At 38.7% G+C, this 23668-nt stretch overlaps 1 protein-coding gene across 3 annotated transcripts in view; it reads left to right on the plus strand.

Annotated features, from left to right (window-relative positions):
• Positions 1–23668, plus strand: part of RNF38 (ring finger protein 38) — a 97251-nt gene that overhangs the window by 11620 nt on the left and 61963 nt on the right. The window contains exon 1 of one of the 3 annotated variants that reach the window (XM_012657000.1): positions 9616–9979. The exons of 1 other annotated variant lie outside the window; for it this stretch is intronic. The gene's annotated coding sequence lies outside the window, so the exon portion shown is untranslated. Of the gene's footprint in view, positions 1–9615; positions 9980–19950; positions 20096–23668 lie in introns of those variants that run through there. One more of the 3 variants, XM_012657017.1, reaches the window with a different exon arrangement.

The following is a 23668-nucleotide window of genomic DNA, read 5'->3' on the forward strand; positions in this document are numbered from 1 at the left end:
CTCAGGCTGGTCTCGAACTCCTGAGCTCAGAACGATCCACCCGCCTCGGCCTCCCAGAGTGCTAGGATTACAGGCGTGAGCCACCGCGCCCGGCCTTTTGTTTGTTTTTTGATAGTAGACATCCTAATGGGTGTGAGATGGTAGGCATCTCATTGTGGTTTTGATTTGCACTTCCCTGATGATTATGATGTTGAACATCTTTTCATGTGCTTATTGGCCATCTGTATACCTTACTTGCAGACATGTCTATTCATTTTTTAATCAGGTTGGGTTTTTTGCTGTTCAGTTGTAGGAGTTCATCATGTATTCTGGATATTAACCCCTTATTAGACGTACGCTTTGCATATATTTTCACCCATTCTGTAGATTGTCTGTTCACTCTGCCGAATGTGTCCTTTGATGCACAGAAGTGTTTAGTTAATCCAACTTACCTATTTTTTCTTCTGTTGCCTGTGTTTTTGATGTCATATCCAAGAAATCATTGCCAAATCCAATGTAATGAAGCTTTTCCGCTATTAAAGTTCTATAATCTTAGTTCTTACGTTTAGATCTTTGACCCATTTTTAGTTAATTTTTGTATATGATATAAGGGGAGGTTCCAACTGCACACTTTTGCATGTGGATATTCAGTACTCCCAGCTGTTGAAAAGACTGTCCTTTCCAACATTGAAGGATCTTGGCACCCTTGTGGAAAATCATTTGTGTATTCAAAGGTTTGTTTCTGAGCTCTCTATTCAAATTCCATTGGTCTGTATTTGTCTTGATGCTAGCATACACCGTTTTGATTATTGTAACTGTGTAATAAGTTTTAGATTATTTCTTGAGCCTGTATTATTACAGTGGAATTACTGAGTCCAAGGATATGGACATTTTTCAGTCTTTGTCTCTTTTTATGTATTTTTTCACACATTCATATGTATCAGGTTTTTCTTCCACCTATATACCATATAAGAGTGTCCTACTTCTTTCTGACATCATTGAATATATCCTTATGTCATTTGCTTTGTGAGTAAGATTGATGAGAAATAGTGTCCAATTGTTTTAATGTATATTTCTTGGATAACTACTAAGGATTTATAGGTTTCATATGTTTGTTCATTAGTCATTTGTATTGTGTTTTTAAAATTGTGCCTTTGTGTGCGTATTTTTCTCTTCTTTGGGGATATTCTTATTTTCCTGTCACTTTGTGTAAGGGCATTAATCATCTGTCATATTTGCAAAGACTTCCTCAGCTTGCCTTTTAATTTTTAATGAATTTTTTTTCCCGTGCAGAAATTTAAAATTATTTGGGGAACAAATCTATTGGTATATTCCTTTGTAATATGTTTCATTGCTTTTGTGTTTAGGAAATCTGTCTCCATTCAGATATTTACTTATATTTTCTAAGTTTTGTTAATTTTATATTATCCTTTCTTATCTACCTGGAAGTTATTTGGTATATGGTATTATGTGATCCAATTGTTTTTAAAATAGATTCTCATCTTGCTTTATTGTGAAATATCTGGGGTGATTAGAAATATCATGTAATGTTAGATATTTTGAGATTATTGTTATTTGACATTATTTTTTTGTCCTTTAAAATGTCATGGCCTGCTAAGTTTATTTTGTTTTTATTTATGAGACATTTATTTTGTTTTTATTTATACTTGTTCCTGTTGTGACAGGAACAAGCAAGCAGAGGGAAGATAAATAAGCTTTCTGTGGGAGCTTAACTTTTATATTTACAAAGAGTCATACTGCTTTCAGAGTTTTTATTCAAAGTTATGATTTCTTTTTTGTGATACAAATTAGAATTCTGCTCAGGTAACACATTTCCTTCTTTTCCTTAGATAAAGTCTGGAAAGGCCTGTAGAATGTGTAATGGGCGGGCAAGAGGATGCAGAGTTTATGGAGATGTGCCCTGTATCACAAATGTCTGCACAACCACTCAAGTTAGGCAGGGGCCTAAAAATGTATCATCAGTGGAAACTACTGTGAGGACACTGGCAGTTCAGTGAGCTGGTCACGTTTCATGAATGCCAGATGTTAGAATTCTATAGCAGGGTGTATTATTTTGAGCAGGTTATTGACTATCAGGTAAATGAGATCCACCAGAATTCCCTAGAGGAAACTCTTCCTCATGAAACATAGTGGAAGTAACAAGACGTTCCTGTGGTCTGGTCTTTTAAGAGAGCATTCTAATGTTTCTTGCATCTCAAACTTTTTAAGACTCTTCTTCATTCCCATGTCCCTTTTCAGCTGCTCCTCCCCAAAGCTAGTTGTCTGTGCTTCTGTTTCTTAATCAGTGCTTATCCCAACATTTATTTTCTTCAAGCACTTATGTAAGTGTATCCCATGTAAGTAAGTCCCTGTTTCACCAGCTTTTTGGATTATATTTTCCTTTAATGCTCAATTCTTAATGATTTGAGCCTGTGTTCCTTTTAACTGCACTTGTCACTGGCTTTCCTCCCCAGGTGTTTCTGGGACTTCAGGTATCTATCTTTTCTGATGTTTGCCTTCCAGCCAGTCTTTAGACCAGGGCCTGTTGGTCACCAGCTTTCCTAAGCAGTTGCTATTCTCTCTGTTGTCGCTTGGCTTAAGTTTGAGCCCAGTTCTTAGGCTATCACATTTAATGAGACTACAGTAAAGGTTCAGGTATATGGTATTATGTGATCCAATTGTTTTTAAAATAGATTCAGTAAAGGTTCAGGGATTTGACAGAAGGGCATTTTAACAAAGAGAATGTAGAGCTGGTTATGAAATATGGCTGCTTTCAAAGTATACTGGCCTAAGTTTGGCTTCAGGTTTCTCTCTCCCTAGTGTTTGGCCTGCTGCTGTCCATAGGATCAGCCTATCTTTCCTCGGGGAGTTCCTTAAGCACTGTTGTTTCCCACTCTGGGGTTGACTCTGAACTACTTTCACTTAGTGGTAGTTGGAGTAAAAATTGGTGCAGCATTTTAGAAGGCAATTTAGCAATATACCTCGAAATTTTGAAAAAGACACACATACCTTTTGAACCAGCGATTCCACTGCTAGAAATTTACTTTATGGATATATTTTCAAATACATGCCAAACTATATGTATGTACAAGAATATTCACAATATCCATGTAATGGTAAAACACTGGAAACGACCTAAATGTAATACAAGATTTTAAAAATAAGAGACAGTTCATCCTCAACAATGAAATAATAGGCTTTGTTGAAAAGAATAACCTAGATCTGTGTGTGGTTAACTTTTTTCTGTGCCTCTGTCTGTCCATTGGATTTGGTAAAAAACTATACTATTAAAATATGATTTCCCCTGAGATTAATCTGCTGGAGTACTATTACAATGACAGGCATAGCAGCAGTTGTTCCCTAGGTGCTTTCTGTTCTCTAGAACAGAATAAGCAAGAGCTCAGCTTCCAAGGGCATACTTTAAGGCAGGCCACACAGGGAAGGTCTTATCACCTTAGGGTCAGCTCCTGCCCATTTGCCCTGCTCTAAAGATTGAATATGCTGTGGTGTGCAGTGCTTGCTTTATTTGTACCCTTGGCCCTCCACTTCTGATTTGGTACAGGTCTCTATTTTTCTGTTTCTGACTCAGCTTATCCTAGGTACTTAAATTTATTCATTCTTCCATCTTGAACACCTTCCTGGCTGATGGCTTTTCACGCTGGATCTGCTTTAGCCTTTCACTACCATAAGAGCTTTCCCTCTGTCATCCCAGCTGCCATGGTTCAGTTTCTGTCATCTCTCACTTGTGCCTTGCAACCTGACCACTCACCCACCGCAAAGCCAGATAACTGGTTATGTATTCTGGGAGGCTTGGATTTGGGTGAGCCTTTGCTGCCCTCTTCTGGTCTCTAGCGGTTATAGCTGGCAGCTGCTGCTGATTAACCTTGTCTGCTTTGACAAGTGTTATTAACATTTCTGGGTGAAACTGCTTATGCTGATTGTTTTGTAGTAGATCATGTCTTGGCATGCTTGTAGATGCTATATACCCTGAATACTGTTCAGCCAATACACCTTTCCCCTCAGTGCATCTTCATCTTATTAAGTCTTTTTAGCTGGGTTTAGTGCAAGGAAGGAACCTTTTAGGGACCAGAGTCAACAGAGTTAACTTCATGGAAAAATTTGAAATTTACTTTTTGCATCCTTTTTGCTCTTTATTTCACTGCTCACTTTCCTCTGTTTTTGTGCCCCATTTCTCCTTGGGAATTTACCTATTGAGAAAAATGGAATTACCACTGCTGTGAAATATTTGTATATCATTAATTGAGCTCTTTATTAAACACATGGCATGTGCTTAAACCTTTGTCAGATCCAGTGAGGCTTAGTCCTTGGCTTCAAGGCGTTTACTGTCTATTGGGCAAAAGAGTCAAGTAAATAAAAAGTTGCAAGGCAGGATGATTAATGTTATTTTAGAACACATAGGAGAGGCCACTAATTTAGCAATAGAGGTTGGGGTTGTTGGAATGAGGTTACAGTCAAGACATTTGGCAGTGGATGTGATGGCAGAACAGCCCTATTCATGACAATGTTAACCAGTGGGGAACTGCCTTTCTCATTAGTAGAGTTCATTGCTTAGGCCTTTTGAATGTGAAATAATAAGAAAATAAATAATAAAAAAAAGTAAATAAATTTTTAAAAAAGTGGAGGTCAGGGGCTTCCAACAGAAGGCCATTCTCTACCTGACATCTACTTTGGCATTTTCCCTCCATGTGAATGGTTCTTCAGCATCTGAAAAAGTGATTCTTTGGTCAAAAAAAAAAAAAAAATCACGGCTGCCTGATGGACAAGTGATTCTTTATCTACAGTTCTTCAGTCATGCCTTTCAACCTCTTAAAACAGGAGATGGCCCTTTTTCCATTTTCTACCATCCATCATTCCCCCAATGTGGGTGTCAGTGATATACAAACAAAGCAGAAGTGGGACCTGCCCTCAAAGAGCTTACAGTTTAATAGAGGGAAATAGACATTTAATAAATGCTGTAGGATGTTAATAGAAGTGTGTGAAGGGATAAGAAAGATAGCCTATAGCCTCAGAATCAACTTTTTGTGTAAAAAGGTCCTTCAGATAACCATTTAGATATTCCTTGATGTTCAGAAATGCAAAATTGATCACAAAAATAAATTTCATATTTATCATTTGACAAAGTATTAATTAGCACTTAAGTAAAATTTGTTTATAATTATTGTTTATGTAGTGTGCTTGAAAATATATTTCCAGCAGCACTACCTTGCAAATTCACAAGATTTGAAGATGGTTTCTAGAAGTAGATTGTGAATTTCAGAATGAGATCTTTCTTACATATGTCCTAAGGTTATAGTTGTTTTCCTTAGTTAGAAATAAAGAAAAGACAGGAAATCTAAAGAAATTTAGTTGCAAGTTCAGTTGACTAACCAGTGAATCTTACAAAAACGCTTCTAGAGAATAGAAAAAAGACACTCCTGATTCATTTTCTGAGGCTAGCATAAATCTTTGTAACCAAAGACATTACAAAAATGGAAAATTACGGCTAATCTCAAGAACTGAGATGTAAAAATCCTAAACAAACCAAATCCACCATTATATAAAAGGTCAATAATAAGACCAAAATGGGTTTATTAAGAATGTAAAAGTGGCCTAACATCCAAAAACTAGTGAGTCTAATTCATACATTAACAGAAAAATCATGATTATCTCAGATGCAGAAAATTTTGATAAAATTAAACATCCATTTATGATAAACTTTTAACAAATTAGAAATAGAAGAGAACTCCCTTAATTTACTAAAGGGATCTACCAAAAAGAAAAAGAAAAAGAAACCTACTGCAAACATCATACTTTTAAATGTTGAAAGTTTTTCCATTGAGATTTTGGAATAAGGCAAAGATGCCCGCTCTTAACCATGTCTGTTTAGCTCTGTACTAGATCCTAGCCAGTGCAGTAAGACAAAAAAATGAGTATATGTTGGAAAGAAATTGAACAGTCATTATTTTCTGCCAAATAGGATTTAAAACAGGATTGTGTATATAGAAAACTCAAAAAAATTGAGACAAACTATTAGATTTAATAATTAAATTATATAAAAACCCTAGAGTAAACCTAAGAACGAAAAATGTGTAAGACTTCTACAGAAAACTGTGAAGCATTATTGAAAAAATTTAAAGGTCCAGGTAAATATGCTTATAAATTGGAAGATTCAATATTGTGAAGATACTAATATCCCTTAATTCATCTCTAGATTCAGTGCAGCCACAATCAAAATCCCAGCCAAGTTGGCTTGTTCTTCCCTTTCCTTTCCTTTTCCTTTTCTTTTCCTTTTCCTTTTCTTTCCTTTTTCCTTTTCCTTTTCCTTTTCCTTTTCCTTTCTCTTTTCCCTTTTCTTTTTTTTTTTTCTTCTTTCTCTCTGATTCTAAAATTCCTATGGAAATTCAAAAGGCCAGGGATAATACAGACACTTTTGAGGACAACTTGCTGTAACAGATAAAAGGAGATCTTATAAAAACTATCATAATTACAATAGTGTGGTATCAGCACAAGAATAAAGAAAACACTGAAACAGGCTACTGACCCCGGAACCAAACAAACCAACCCATGCATATATGGACACTGGCTTTTAACAAAGGAACAGTTGGAAATGTAGTTTTTTCAGCATATGGTGCTGTGTCAAATAGATGTCTGTGTAGGGTGGTGGAGAGACTTGATTCCCACCTCACCAGAACCAAAAATCAATTCCAGGTGATGTGTAGATCTAAATGTGAAAGAGAAAATAATATAGGAAAATATCTTTATGACCCACCTGTAGGGAAAGATTTCTTAAACAGGATAACAACAGCAACAACAAACACAAACTCGACTGTAGGTAAAGATTTAAAGGTGGGAGAAATGAATGGTGTATGGGTGTATTGGTGTATTGTGTTAGGAATGATCCAGTAGCAAGAGAAAAACATGGTATAAAAGGGAGAGGGAGAATTGCTAGTGTCACATCCTTTAGAAGGTGAAAAGTGGATGAGATTTAGAATTGAAGAATAGGCTGAATTTGTTCACGTGGTAATCTGTTATAAAATTCTGTGCAGTTTCTGTATTGTGATGCATGCCTAGACTATCTGTGGTGGCTGCTGTTATTCCTATGTAATTAGAATGTTCGAACACCAGGGTAGACAATCTCATGAGTAACTACCAGAGATATTTGAAGAAACTCTTCGGTATTTTCCTGTTTGGTCAGCAATGTTTTGATATATTTTTATTAGAAGTGAGGGGACTCAAATGGCTTGGGTACCTCCGGAAGAACGGTTTTTAATAGTCATTCACAATTCTTACTTACCCTTTTTAAAGTGCAGCCTTGGAGCCAGAATTTCAAATAGCTCCTGCCACAAGCAACTGCTTTTCCTACAAATGCTGTGCTGCCCCCTAGACATATGTGGCTTTTAAAACTGGTCCTGGACAATTCATTAGTTGCACTAGCCACATTTCAAGTGCTCAGTAGCCACATGTAGCTAGTAGCTAGCGGCTGCCTTTGGATGGTGCAGCATGATGGTTCCATCATTGCAGAAAGTTTTATTAGATGGCTGTCCAACAAGACTTTCCACCTTTGTGGACAGACATCAAATAAAATTTTAGCAGGACTGTAGTTGAGTGACTACTCTGGTATTAAAATATAATTTTAACCCCTGCCACATTAGATTGTCACAAGTGGCCCATCCTACTAGCCTATCTAGTCATTAGGTGTTTACTAGCATGGCTCCAGATTTTCTGGTTAAGAAACCCAATTAGAGAAAAAATTGTAGTACGAATTTCAAACGTCCAACCTGGGGTTGTGGCAACATTGTTTACACCTTGACAGACTTCCTAGGTTAAGCCCCCAGTTAGCTAAGATTGTAACCATTTGAGAGGTTCTCAAGGAGTTCGTCTCACAAAGGTTGGCTGAAGCCCCAGGAGGATTTGCTTAAATTTATGGATGAGGAACAGGAACCCTGTAGAATTGCCATAGATTTTTGCTGCTGAGATTCAGCACTTGAGGAATCTGCCTCTTTTCTTAAGCCAACAGCTCCCAAATGGTAATTTCCTTCCCCTTACCCAATTTTCTTCTCCTCTCATTACATAGCCCATATCCAAGCATGCAAGAAAAGTTGTTTCAGGGTGGTCTGCATTATGTAAGGAAGCTTTTTTTTTAAGCTCAGCTTCTGGTGGAAGATCTGTAATACAAATTGAGTCCACAGCAGTAGAGTGGGCGCTGTGATGCATCCCGAGGTTAGAAATGATTACATTGGATGCACCTCATGGTATGGTTGGCACTTTATACCAAGAAACTTTAAAATTTTGATATAATCATATCCAAATTGGCTGCTTTCAGGGAGAGTCAGCTAGATAACTGGGCTACATAATGGGAGTGTGGGGCTGGGGTGGATATGTTCATAGGGGCCTGTTAGCTCATTCCAGCTTCCCTTTGTCCTGGAATTATAAAAGTTGTGATGTTATTGCTGGAACTTTGATGCAGCAGTTGCTAAGCACCTGCTGTTGTGTTTCAGGCACTAGTCTTGAGCCTTGAGGTTACAGAGTCACGAGAGTCCCCGCGCTCAGTCTGATATGGGAAACAAATGTACACAAATAATTACCATATACTGTTACTCATAAATACAATGTACAAGGTCCAGAGGGTCTTGAAACATTTTGGTCTGATTCCCCCATTTTCTATTGGATGCAGCTGAGGCCCAGAGAGGGAAGGAGACTGGTTTAAGTAATGCCAAGAGAACTAGAACTTGGGTTTTCTGCTGACTGGTTCTTAATAATTTTGCTCCACCACCCTAAAATATGATCAATATCCTTGTAGGATTCATCTAATTTCTATCAGCTTTAAAAAGCCCACCTCTTCCATGAGGTCCCTTTGACTGCCCTTTCTCCTTAACTCCGCTTAACTATCTTTTCCTCGTATTTATTGTGCTTTTATGAATCGTCTTTCTTCCTGTCTTACATGTTGAACGTGATGATCAGGACAGAAGCCAAGCCGGCTTCACTTTGTCCTTATCTCATTTCTTATCCCCAGCAAGGTCTGAACTGACTGTCAGGCTTAATGAAGCCTTAGAGTCGAACAAGTTGGGTTAGAACCTGCTTGCTCCATTGTGAGACACTTCCGGCTACAGCAGTAAAAATTCGTATGTCTCGGGCCACACGAATACATATTATACTGTGAAAATCGAGGTTAGTTACTATTTGCCGAGTTTGGGGGGGCAGGAGACACAGAGCAATAGCAACAATTCATGGAGAGAAGATTTGCACGCAGTAGGAAACAAGGCCCTCTTAAGCGGCAGCCTCCGTGGGCGCTGGGGGCGGGCCGGGGCGGGGCTGCGCAGTGGAGCTGCGCGAGGGCTCTGTTGCCGGAACTCGCCCGAGTTGGGCGCCAGGACGCGCGCAGCCCTGCCCCCTCCCTTGCGAGGTGGAAACAAAGGGGGCTTGGCGCGCGGAGCTGAGCCAAGGGGGGGAGTGGAGGAGCGCTCTGGCGGTCTCACGTTCAGAGCTCTCTAGGTTTGTGCTGGCGAGGGGGCGGGGCGGGGGACCCAGAGCTGAGGAGTGGGAGGGCCGCGTGCTCGCGTATCTTGCGGCCTAGCGGCGAGAGGCGTAGCCTGCGCGCGCAGCGGAGGACAGTGCGCCGGCGCGCGGCGAGTCCCGGTCCGCGAGCGGCGAGGCGGGGTGCGGTGGGGCGGGGCCCCCTCGTGCGGCGGTGCGGGACGGTGGCGAGGCCCGGGCGGTTGGGGTGCGGGGGCGGAGAGGATGGAGCCTCCGACGCGTTAGCCGACTTTGTCAGCTCTGGTCGTGCAGCCGTCGTTTCCCGGCGAGGCCCGTGTGATGGTGCCGGGAGGAAGGAAGCGCCTTGACAGCGCCGCAGTCGGAGCCCGGGTTCCAGGGGTGACGAGGCCCGGGGACAGCGGATCTGGCGAGCTGGCCGCTGGCTGGACGAACAGTCACAATAGGAGGCGGCGGCCCAGCGAAGAGCCGCGGGAGCAGCCCCGCAGGGCGGAGCCTCCCCTCTCAGGTACTGGCTGCTGCGGCCGTTGGCTCCAGCGCGAGGGCGGGACGGGCCGCGGGCTGTTGGGAACCCGCGGAGCGGCGCCTGGCGACCGTCGAAGGTTTGGCTCCGCAGCCCAGCGCTCTTTGTTCCCGCGGTGGCAAGGAGGTGCAGCCGCAGTCAGCGGGAGCCGCCGGCCGGCCGCTGCCTGGCAGATGGCCTCGCTCTCTCCCTCCCTTTTTGCCGGGGCGCAGGTGAAATGATGTCACTTAAGAGAACGCAGAACCCGGTCCGAAGGGTCCTCTCTTGCGTCCTTTTAGTTCCACGGGTTTCTGGACAGGCTGCGTTTTGTTCTCAGGGGATAGAAATCTTCCTTTCAGGGCTGAAGAATGAGAGAGGTTGGTTTTTGAAATGGGAATTTTTCAGGTTGTTGAGAGCGAAAGAGAATAAAGTTTTTGTTTTCGTGTGTACAGCCTGTAAGGGACAGCAGTTTTCTTTGTGTTACAAGGATGATGTATGCTCTCATCCAGTAAAAGTTGAGTATGCTAATTCTACTACCATAAATAGAAACGAATACTTGTATGTAATTATCACTAGCATCATGAATTGTCATTTCTTAAGAGGTGGACTCAACGTATGAAAATTTAAATGTATTCAACGCTAACAGACAATCGTTTGTTACCTTAGAATTGCAAGCCTGCCGAATCCTATTTGGCCTTGATTGCAAGTACTATTGTAGTGACCACATTTACCATAAACTCCTTTCAACAGCAAGCAACCCTTGTATGTAGGCTTAAAAAAACACATTCACGCAGTTTTTATAGGTGAAGTTGGAATCAGTAAAATTATTCTATCTTTGGGGAACATCGTCTAAGGGAAGAAATAGAACTTCTGTAGAAGTAACAATACACAAACCAAATATGTATAGGTGTCAGATCATGTGCGGGAAGCTGGGACACCAGTGAAATAAAAAGATGAAATTTCTAACGAATTTTATCTGGAAATTGTATCACTTCATATACACCTTTTTCCATTTCCTGCTGGTTTATAAATATATTGGTTTAATGTATTTCACCTTTTGAAAACCTACTAATCTTACATCTGTTCATTATAGGGGGTTCAATTTTAAGTTGATTTCTATAATTTGCTTATATCTAAGAGAATTGAAGGCCCTAATTAGAGTCTGTAGTTGAATAAGTTTTGCCAGCACCTGGCCATGTGGACCTCAGACCCTCATTTGTAAAATAGAAAGAGTTGCACTTAAATGATCTCTGTAGTCCTTCCACCTCTGCTATCTTCTATGATTCTAGAAGGCAGTTTGTGTCTCTATACTGGCTATAATTTTTATTCCCATCCTGTTTTTATAGCTAAATTGGCAAGTATTAATCTGGATAAGTATTGAAAGTTTTCTCTAGTAAAGCAATCTGATTTTTGATAAAGATTAAACAGGATGACACAGATATAGCTGAATGCGTTAGCATCATATTGTAGATCTATTGTCTCTCTGTCAGCAACATTGGGTGAGGCTTTTGGTTAACTCATAATACATCCTCAGGCTGTTTCTGTTTGTCCTCATTTTTTTCTTCCTCTGAAGCTGTGAGTGGGAAGTATGGATGAGAAATTAAGTATCTGAAATGATTAAGTGCTTGATCAATATGGAAAGATTATTTGTCAGGATTACCTATGTCTTCTAGTTTATTCCATCTATTTCTCTATGTTTGTATTGATCCTAGTTTGGTTCAGGCCATCACCACCTTGTAATTCACCTTGCTGGAAAGGTAGTTGTGGATTAATCTTGGTTGTTGCATAGTGTGTGGGTCTACTTTCTAGTTTTCTGATTGTTTTTTATTAAACACATATATCAGACAACAGTTTTCACTTCTCTTCTACTCTGGTTAACTCATGGCTTGCTTGCTTTTTCTCTGTAGAGAGCGAACAGATTGTAAACATGCATTTAGATGGTGTAGTTCTTGTCTAGTTCATTCATCAGCAAATGTTAAATAACTAATATGACATTGTTTATGTAGAAGAGATAGAGCAAATGCTTGAACTCCACAAATTAGGGAGAGAGAAATTTGTAGTAAACAGATGAAGAAGAATCATGTCCACAGTCTTCCCCACCCCCCAACTCCTACATCTTTTCCTTTTTATTTTTTTATTTTTAAATTTTTTAAATTTAATTTTATTTTTCCAGAGATGGCATCTTATTATGTTGACCAGGCTGGCGTTGAACTCCTGGGCCCAAGCCCTATCTCCTCAGCCTCCACTGAGCCTGGCTCTCTTAGATCTTTTCCTTTTTAAAGGATCTGAACACCTTACTTTCTCACCTCTATCTAGGTCTAGGTAATGGGGCCCTATTGTCCTCATTTAATTTTTGTTAATTGTCCCTTACCAGACTGAATCTCTTTGAGGGCAAGGACTGTTTGTTTTTCCCGTTGTATTCACAGCATCCAGCACATGGCAGACATGCAATAAATATTTGAATTATGATTGTTATTTAATAAGAAAATGATAAAGAGCTCAATTATGGCTCATCTTTTCAACTATTGTGAAACCCACAATTTTATATGAGTAATTATATATATGTATATGTGCGTGCATATATACATAATTTTTGTATTGATTTGAACTAGTCATGGTCCACGTATTTTCCAAATCCATATAATTCTTATAGGCTACCAACCTGAATAAAATGATTTTAGACACTTCTTTGAGGGGAGAAAAATCATTGTGCCAGCAAATGTGGATTGTGGAAGGGAAGGAAAGAAAATTTTAGAAAATATGTATAACTCTTATTTTTCCTAAACTTTATTTCCACCTTCTCAGTACATATAATGGATAGGGGAGATATTTGAATGTGTCTATTTTCCCCCTCCCTTCTCATTATTTTATGGTACTGTGGACTGAGAAAAGGAAGTCGGGGAGCCTTAGGCTGTTTTCATCCACCTTGGTTCTTTTGCTCCTAGAAAGACATGGGTCCACTTTGTTGTTGGCCTTAACTCAAGAATGAGAATAATAGTTCGCTTTTAAAAATGATTGTCCCAGTGTTAGGCAGTAATGAGTCCCTCCCCTCCACAGGTAGTACCAGTCCTTAAATGATTTTCTCCTAATACTGCCTACTGGCTTTTCAAAATTATTTTTTAGTTAGAGAAGCAAATTGTGACAGTTATATAAATGTGATAAAATGATTATTATCTCTTGTATTACCTCCTTTTAGTCTTTTTCATGTCCTATTTGTGTGTGAATTGTTGAAGCTTAGAGAGGAATGACTTAGAAATTTTGTCTTAAATCTCAAAGGGTAGTGCATCTCCAAGGGTCACCACTATCCCATGTTTGGACCTCAGCTTTCCAGGATCTGGTTCTTGATTGTTATTTTTATTAATCATCAGTACACACAAAGTTGATTAAAGCTTTTTTTTTAAGGAGCTTTATTGAGTTATAATTTACATATCATAAAATTTACTCGATTCAATTCAATTATTTTTGTTAAATTTACAGAATTGTGCAGCCATCACTCCAACCTAATTTTAGAACATTTCTGTCATCCCAAAAAGATCCTTGTGCCCAACTAGGCCTACCTTTGGCATGGCTCCAAGGCCCACAGTCACATTCATATTTCGTAAGGTCCTCTTCCCTACTCCACAGTAGCAAAATCCTTTCAGAGAACTCTGTTCCCAGAAAACAAAAGCCAAGGAAACAGATTTATCCCAGTGACACAACTTTCTTCAAAGGCAAGGAAGCATTTAGGTGTGGGTTCATTCTCAGGACAGGAAAAAAATCCTAGCAAGAAACACAGCACACATCAATATGTTAATGATTTTTCCTGCCTCAGTAGGGTGGCATGGACTTACCAGGCAACCACTGACTCCATTGAGTGTGATCTGCAGGAGAGCGAATCAGGTCTCTTCTCTTTCCCTGATCAAAACTTTAGCGTTTAGCCTATCTCGTTGCTAACTAGATTCATAAGGAAACTGGTTACACAAACCAGAAAGGCAGGCTGTTATGTAAGTTGGTTAGTTTGGAAGATTATTCTTTTATTATTATTCAATAAAGAGTTGAGTGCCTGTACATGCCATGCACCCTTCTAGATGTTAGTAATGTATGCTGAACAGGACATGGAGCTTCTATGTGTTTTCCTGAGGGTATGCTCAGGTCACCTCATTGATTTGGTTAACCCTTTAATCTTTAGAGGGAATTCCTAGTTTTTCTTCCTGATGGTCTAAGATAACTTTTATCTTGAATTTATGATGTCCCATGTATATTTAACGTCAGTTTTGATTGTGGCATTTAAATAATTTTGTTTCTCCCCTTGATAGCAGTATTTTTTCATTGCTACTTTTTTTTTTTGAGACAGATTCTCACTCTCTTGCCTGGGCTATAGTGCCGTGGCGTCAGCCTAGCTCACAGCAACCTCAAACTCCTGGGCTCACCCAAGTAGCTGGGACTACAGGCGTGTGCCACCATGCCCGGCTAATTTTTTTCTATTTTTAGTTGTGTGGCCAATTTCTTTCTATTTTTAGTAGAGACGGGGTCTCGCTCTTGCTCAGGCTGGTCTCAAACTCCTGAGCTCAAACAATCCACCCGCCTCGGCCTCCCAGAGTGCTAGGATTAGAGGTGCGAGCCACCGCACCCGGCCCATTGCTACTTTTTAATGGCTGCATAATAGTTCACCAAGCAAGTGTAGCATAATTTTACTTAGCAAATACTTACTTGTTAAACATTTAGGTTACTTCTAGTTCCCTTTTAAATTGTTGCTGCTATTGTGCTGTGGTAAACATATTTATGCATATGGCTTTTCTCATATTTTGGAGTATAACCTGAGAATTTATCAGAGTAAAGATTACTAATTCAAAGATTATGTATGTTTTTTACATTGTTAATAAAATCTACCTAATTATTCTCCAAGAGACATTTACCATCATGGAAGCAGTGAGAATATTTGGATTTTTAGATCATTTGTGTTTGACTTCATTTTATAAATGCCCATTCGTGGACCTAGAGGAGTAAGGGCTTATTAGAGGTGACACTGAGCACCCAACTCCCCATCTAATGTTTTGTTTTCCCCTTTTATGTTAGGCTGTTTGAGTGCTTTTGACCACTTGGTGTGCCGCTAGAAACAATGAACAAATTTTTTGTTCTGGAGAATAATAGAACAATTTTTGAGGAGTGTGTTTGGGCCTTTGAGCACCTTATTTAATGCTGGCCTAGAGGTCATGTACCTACACACATTCTCTATCTCACGTTTATGAGAAAAATGTAAATGAATGAAGGAGGAAGGTATCATCAGAAGCAATTTTAAAAGAAACAAGTTCTGGGACAATGTGTGTATGGTCCTAAATCCTGTGTTATTTTTAGTGCAATAACTATTAATAATTACTACACTTTGCCAGGTGCAGTGCCTCATGCCTGTAATCCTAGCTTTCTGGGAGGCCGAGGCAGGAGGATAGCTGCAGCTCAGAGGTTCGACACCAGCCTGAGCACAGTGAGACCCCGTCTCTTTACCCTATAAAAAATACAAAAAGAAAAAAAATAAACAAAACCACAAAACCCAGCCCGGCGTTGTGGCGTGTGCCTGTAGTCCCAGCTACTCAGGAGGCTAAGGTAGAAGGATTGCTCACAACCTAGGACTTGGAGCTTGTGGTGAGCTACAATCACTGCACTCAACCCAGGGACACCGAGTGACACTATATCGCAACAACAGCAACAAAAAAAAATTTTACTACACTCTCCAAGAAAAAGGTTAATTGTTACCAAAACAGAGAAAGACCACATTTAAACAAAAGATTTCCTAAAATAGTAGGCTGATATTTAAAAGGTTAAAACTGTTTTCTGTAAATTTTAGTCTTATCAAACAGTGCTTTTATCAGTTATGCTGGGTGAATTAGTCATACAGTTATATATAAATTATTAAAAATGAGAAGTTCTAGGAATTGCAGATCTGGTCACAGGTCACAGGTATGTTTCTTTGGCAGGACTTTTCACAGCCTGCAGCTTGAGAGAGGGCTGAAATTACCAGATCTTTGTAATGCTCAACAATTGCCAGGCTAGAGAAAAATAAAATTGTATCAATTTTCAGGTGTAGTACAACCTCGGTAATTTCAACTGAGGCAGAACTGGTGAAAAGTTATGTCAAACAGTTTACAAGGAAACAAGTTTGTTATTTTTAAATACTTAAGATAGGCCTTGCGGAATAAATTGATAGTTACTGATCAAACTAGATTATAAAGAAGAATGTTAGTTTTATAGTACAAGGTGGTTTAGTGGGTTGAGTATGAATCTTAGAGTCTGATAGACTTGGGTTCAAATTAATGGTTTTGATATTTCTGAGATGTGTGACTTTAAGCAAGTCAGTTAAACCTGACGTGCAGTCTGTAAAGATCAGAGAGCCCAGTTCAGTTTCTGGCGTGATGTTAGCTGTTACTGCCAGATAGAGTCTTTAAAAACTGCCATGCTGCTTAAATAAAAATGTCTTAATTTTTATCTTCTTATAATCAAATTAATACAGCCAAAATACTGGAGAAGAAACTTTCCTTGAGTGTGGTACAATAATTTTTATTCTAGTTATATGCATATACACTGTATTAGTTTTCTATTTTGTGTAACAAATTACCACAAATTTATTTGCTTAATACACAAATCTGTTAGCTCACAATCCCCATGGATCAGGAGTCCCCTTAGGGGTTAGCTGCTGGGCTCTCTGCTCAGGGTCTTACCTTGCTGAAGGTGTGATTTCATCTTTCAAGCTCACTGGTTGTTGGTAGAATGTGGTTCTTGTGATTACAGGACTGAGATCCCCTATTTTCCTGCTAGCTGTTAACTGATGAGGGCTTTCAGCTCCTAAGGGCACCTTGGTATGCCTTCTCACAATGCAGCAGCTCCATCTGAAGGGTTGGCGGGAGACTCTTTTCAGGAAGGGCTCAGTTCCTTTTATAAGAGCTTTCTCTGATTAAGTTTCAGCCCACCCAGGATAATCTCCCTCTTTCACTTCAGTTCACCTGATTTGTGACCTTAATTACATCTGAAGACTTCTCCCCCTTTATCATGTGATTTAACCTAATTATTGGAATGAAATCCATCATTCACAGTCTCACCCACACAAAGGGAGAGGTTATACAGGGGATATACACCCAGAGGTGGTAATCCTGGGGGTCACCTAAGATAGGTAGTCTGCTTACCACATACATACATACACAAATAAAATATGTGTGATTTTTCTCTTAGCCAGTTGGGGGCACCTGGTTTTGATCAAGCCCACCTATTTTTGTTTTATCCCAGATTTTTTTTTTTTTTGAGAGAGAGTATTGCTGTCACCAGGGCTAGAGTGCAGTGGGTGTCTTCATAGCTCACTACAACCACAAACAATTTCTGGGTTCAAATAATCCTCCCACCTCAGCTCCTTAGTAGCTGGGACTACAGGTGTGCACCACCATGCCAGCTAATGTTTTTATTTTTTGTAGAGACAGGGTCTCGCTATTGCCCTAGCTGGTGTTGAACTCCTGCCTTCAGAAAATCCTTCCACCTCAGCCTCCCAAAGTGATAGGATCATAGACATGAGGCACTATGCCCGGTTCGTCCCAGACTATAGGATTTGAATATAGCTTTTCTCCATTATATTGTCTGTCTTTCCTTTTTATAGACAAATGAAGCTTCTGACTAAAGGAGACGGTTTTGAATAAGAGAGGATGTGCTTGAAAATTAACTTATGGCCACAGGAACCAACATTGCCAGTTTTTTATGTATATATGAACAAAATCTTAAGATTTCAAAGGAACAAAGAATAAAGGAGAGAAAACCTGACCTTGATTTCTATTTTCCCAGCCAGCTACTTGTACTAGCAATTTGTAAGACTGCTTTGGGCATGATAGTTGAAGGCAGATGGCCTTATTAAACATTCTATAGAGGTTATTTATTTACTGTGCAAATTAAAGGCATAAGAGGACTGCAAAAAGATTATTAAACCTACATAAAGGAACAGACCATTTTGAGAGAAGATTGCTTTAAAGTGGTAAAAGCACTCCTTAGATTGAGTAAGGAGTCAGGAATGTGAAATACATCTCTTTTTATGAAATCTTTTCTTACTCTTACCTTTAGACAAACGCAGGGCTTCTCCCTCTGTTCTAATTTTTGCCTACTTTATGGCATTTAAATTATACTGTAGTTGGCTGCTTGCATCTAGTTTTATGGAAAGCTTTTTTTTTTTTTTTTTTTTTTTTTGAGACAGTGTCTTGCTTTGTTGCCCCTAGCTAGAGTGCCCTGGCATTAGCCTAGCCCACAGCAACCTCAAACTTGTGGGCTTAAGTGATCTCCCAAGTAGCTGGGACTACAGGCGTGTGCCACCATGCCCGGCTAATTTTTCTATTTTTGGTAGAGATGGGGTCAGGCTGGTCTCGAACTCCTGAGCTCAAGCATTCCTCCCTCCTCAGCCTCCCAGAGTGGCAGGATACAGGCCTGCATCTAGTTTTAATTAGAGTAAGTTTCTTGATGGTGGGATTCATGTTTTATCTTTATATCTTCTTTCCTAACAGAACTCTTGGCTTGTAGGAGGCACTCAGTAAATATTCCTTGATTCAGCAATGCATACTTCTTAGTGCTAAAGGATATTAGCACATTCATGTTTGTAGTACAGAGATAAGCTTTACCTTATGTCCAAAACATTTTGTAGAAAACTAACAGATTCTACGGTTCCTGCCCTCTAATGGTTTGCTTTTACTCTGAGGAGGGTCTTTGGAAATACTTTTACTCTTACCAGTGGGCTTGGTTATCTCTTTACCAGGTTCATAGCAAATCAGAAACAAAATATAATGAAGTTAAGGAAGATTATTACAGCAGGGATGTTAATGAAATTCATGATCTGTCTCTGCCTTCCTTTCTGACTACTTGCTTACTGTTTAGTCATACTGAATATTTTGCAGTTTCCTGACTACGCTGCTGCCTCTTGCCAATTACCTCTCCATATCACCTGGTGCTTACCATTATCACAATACTTACATTTTGCAGCGATTTACATTTGTTTCTTTTTTATAGCGTATGCTTTTTTTATTATTATTATTTTTTTACAGTACTTTGAGTTGCTGTTTTAAGCATATGCTTTTTAAAGGTAGAAAACTATGCCTGCCCTTTTGGTTTAGTGCCTGTCAGCCAGTAGACATTTAAATGTATGACTAAATGAGTGAATGAGGCAATGAAACTTTAAAAACAAGATCATGTTAAAGCACATGATTTTTAGCATAGGGACAAGCAGGTCTACAAACCTTAAACCCCAACGAGAATTCACTGACACAACACAGTGGAATAGGTGATGTTCATGCTTTTTAAAATGCTGTAGATTAAGTATATTTACATAAGAATTTAGGAGGATTAACCTACAATCAAGTCAAGCTTTAAAACATGCAGTCATTTACTTTAGGGTTTATGATCTTGCCTTTATTCCTTAGGAAGATCGCTAGATTTGTGTTGAATAGAGCTGAGATCTCCATAGTCGAATGTATGATCACTATACATCATATGCTATACAGTCAAACATACGATGGCTATAAAAATTTTGCCACAGATGTTATCAAGTCTCTCATCTTCCTTTGCATGATCACTTGGAAGATTAAAAAATAGAATGAGAAAAAATATGTCTTACTCCAGGCAAATATTTATCTTTCTGTACTTAAGATACATGATTTTACCTTGGGTTTCCTTAGCATGAAATCTTGCGGATTTCAGAATTAACATCAACAGAAAAGATATCAGTAGGTATTTGGGAAACAGGAAGGACTTGAAATTCTTGAGCTATGCTTTTTTGCCTCAAGAAGTTTTTATAAGATCCATTGCCAGAGGCAGACTTTGCCTGTTTTGATGTTTAAAATTAATTTTTAATTTCTTTCCAGTCTCTGCTAACAGAATCACCAAATACCTAGAAAATCCAGACTATCCTTCATAGGCATGACTCTCCACATTGGTGCGGCTAGCCATGAACTATCCTTTTCTTCTCCCTCTTTTTCCCAGATATCTCCCGGGGCCAATTCAGCACCTCTACCTGGCCATCCTAACAAGGTGATTTGTGAAAGGGTGAGACTTCAGAGCCTGTTCCCTCTCCTCCCAAGTGATCAGAACACTACCGTTCAAGAGGATGCTCACTTCAAAGCTTTCTTCCAGGTTCTTATATATTTACCCTTTCCCTACGTAGGGCTAAAAGTCACAGATACATTCTAGGGTGTTTCTAGGAAAGATTGAAACAAAATTCAAAATATCATCTTCTTATTTTCTGTTGTATGTGGGAATAAGTATTCTTCTTAGAGGACTTCTTTAATATAACTTTTTCAGACAGCTTTTCTGACAAATGTTTGTCTTCTCTTGAGCTACTGTTAATTATTTGACTATGTAATATTCTTGTTTTTTGATCTTTTGGTCTTACTTATCCTAATAGGCCAAATTCTGTAGAAAAGTAGAAGATTCTATAGAATATATGAAGTTGTGTAGGGAAGGAAAAATGGAAGCATTTAAAATATTTTTTTAAAGCCATCACTACTTATTTGTTTGGCGCTCAGAGTTTGATAGTAATGTATGTTTCTGAGAGAGAAAATGGTTACTTGCCTTATGACTTTCGAAACCTGTGTGTAAAATGTGATAATTCGTATTTCTGAGAGAAAAAATGGTTACTTGTCTTCTATGACTTTTGCTACTGTGGGTAAAATGTGATTTTAAAATTTTAAAAAATATAAAATGCAAGGAAAGTAAGGTGTAAATGGATTAAATCATCTTTAGGTTATTAACAGGATTGCTGGGATCTGCCCACATAAGTCATTGGCTGCTGAACTTTCAATCAGTATTCCTAAAGAAGCATGTTTTAGTAATGGACGTCAGTATCACTATTACCACAAAAGAAGTTACAGAATTGCTTCTGGATGGTAAGGTTGTGGTCCAACATATGATAAACCTGAGGTAATGAGATAGTTGATAATCAGGGCTGGGGCTTTTAGATAAAAACAGCTAACTTTATGTTTGTGTCGGAGTGACAGGTTGGGGCCAGGAATTAGTTCTAAAAGAGAAATGCATGTGGCATATTAAGTTGGAGATGTGAACTTTCTGGGCATAGCTGTCTAAGTGATCTAGGGCTCTTCAGTCTGGTATTCCTTGTTGGAATTTGTGCCAAGTTCTCTGCTTTGCATGTATTAACTTCGTTTGTTTTTAACCTTCACTATAAACTAGTCATGAATGGTTTTTTAGATGAGGAAACAGGCTCAGAAAAGCTCACTGAGATGCCCAATTGCTTATCCAGTTATTGGCAGAGCAGGGACTCAAATCCAACTTCACATGTATCTTGTCTACTATGCATACATATAACAGGAAGAAAATGACTTGATACCCTTACTATTGCCACCAGTGAACAGTTTTTTTGACACTTTCTTTATTTTCCATACTCCCTTTGAGTCTTCAAACATTAACTGAACTTTAAACTCAGAGTAGCTGCCAAATGCATTGGATTTAAATCAATGTTGTGAAAGTGCAACAATAAAGTTAGAGCTGATTGCACTTGGGTGTTGGGTGTTAACAGAAAGGTGAAGGATAGTATTGTTAAATTTGTGTTTATAGTCCTGATTTAATTTAAGCCTTACTTTCCTCTAACTTTGGAACAAGGACCTCACTGAATTTTGGTCCCAGAGGAAGTAGAGGTTTCTTTACCCAGTTACTGCCCTGCCACTGTTGTCCATGAAGCAAAGTAGATGTTTCTCACAACCTCCTTGAGATACTGTTACCCTCAACTAATTCTGATACCAAAATTGGGTGTAATTTCTTAGTTCCGCTTATGCTTCTCATCCTTAAAAACAGTTACCACATGAAAAGGAAAACCTACCCAGCGTTCTCCTATCCTTACAAAGTTATTGTCTTAATGCTTTCTTATTCTTGGCTTTTACCCCAAGTACCTTGCCTCCTAACTCTTTCTACTTTTCCTTCCCTTTGGAATAATCCATTTTAAACAGATTTACCTACCTCTTCCATTTTGTTCTTAAAGCACCTTCTCTGCTTCCTTGTCTTAGATAAAACTCCTCTCTTTTCTGAGGACATCACTTCCCCTGCAACCTTCTCTAGGGGTAAAGAATTCCTCTCCCCTCCCCCCCACATCAAGCACAGAGTTGGTGTGTGGCAAGTATGTAGAGGAGAAAATGTTGATATTTTCCTGGATCTTTATTATTGTTTCCAACCAATGCATGCTTTTTTAAAAAATTATAAATTATTTCATATATGCAAGTGATAAAGTATAAAGCAGACCATGTATAATAATAAAATACCATCTAGCTTAAAAAAAGCAACCATCATCAATACTTTTAAAGCTCTTATATGACCCTCTATATTATATCCACCTGCTGTCCCATAACTGTGCCTCAGGTAAACCTCCATGTTCAGTATCCCTTTGCTTTTATTTATGTATGGTTTTACCACATAAAATATCCCTCGATGCTATAGTGTCTAATTTTGGTTGTTTCTAAATTTAATATAAATGGTATCATACTTTGTATACTTTTCTTCTTGAGATTGATCCATATTAATGCATGTGGCTGTGTAGTTGATTAATTTTACTGCTTTTGGTATTCCATTATATAAATATACTGTAGCTTATCCCCTTCCTTTTTGATTGAAATTTGAGTTGTTTCCTGTTTTTTATTGTTACAAACAGTGCTGCCATGAATTTTCTCATATGTGTATCCTGGTGAACATTTGGTTGGTATTTTAATGTTTCTGTGAAAGTAATGACTTTGTGTATTTATTGCTCACAGAAGAGGTATAAATGTAGGCACATTTGCATCTCTATAAAAACCTATATTTAAAATTAGAGTCCAAGGGCCGCCTACAATATTTTAAAAATTAACAAATCAAAGTATAATTAACGTGCAATAAAATTCACCCTTTCAGTATACATACAGGTTTGTGAGTTCTGACAAATGTATATAGACTTGGAACCACCACCACAATCAAGAATAGAACAGTTACATCACCCTTTAAACTCCCTCAGGTCTCTTTGCTCTCAGCCCCTATCTTAAAGTTTTAAAATTAGCAATTTCTTTACTATCAGTAGATTCAATGATAGTAAGCTTTCATAAAGTAATTAAATACATGGTGGAGAGCTTCAGTTTCCTGTCTGGCACAACCATTGATTTCAGGGATGTTTGTGGTATCTTAATGACAGTTGTGTGGAACCTTTATTTTGTAAATTTACTAGTTAATTAGGGGATTAAAATTTTGAAGATTTATACACAGAGAAATATCTGAGTTTCTGAAAAAGAAGACTAATTGTTGTAGAAGTATTTATATTCCAGCAAATTTATAGACTTTATGAAAGTTCCAGCCAAAATATCAGCAGAATTTTGTTTTTAAAATTTTACAGCATTATCTTTAAATTCATTAAGAAGATTACTGAAGAAAAGACAGGGGGAAAAACTTTCCCAAAAATTACTGTGAGGGGAGAATATGCTATAACAGGTAGCAAATCATATTAGAAAGAAATAGCTCTTCGGCAGTGACCTCCATGTTGGTAAATCTAGTAAATGTTTTTCAGCCCTCATCTTACATGACCTCTCAGTTGCATCCTTGAGATCCCCTTCCACTGGCTTCCATCACACTCTATACTCCTCTACTCATCAACTACCCAACGTTAAATGTTGGATTTCTCAGGATCTATTATTGAGCCTTCTTTTTACTATATAAACTTTTTTTTTTTTTTGAGACAGA

The sequence above is a fragment of the Propithecus coquereli genome, unplaced genomic scaffold (genome assembly GCF_000956105.1).
Source record: "Propithecus coquereli isolate 6110/MARCELLA unplaced genomic scaffold, Pcoq_1.0 Scaffold114, whole genome shotgun sequence".
Taxonomy (NCBI): domain Eukaryota; kingdom Metazoa; phylum Chordata; class Mammalia; order Primates; family Indriidae; genus Propithecus; species Propithecus coquereli.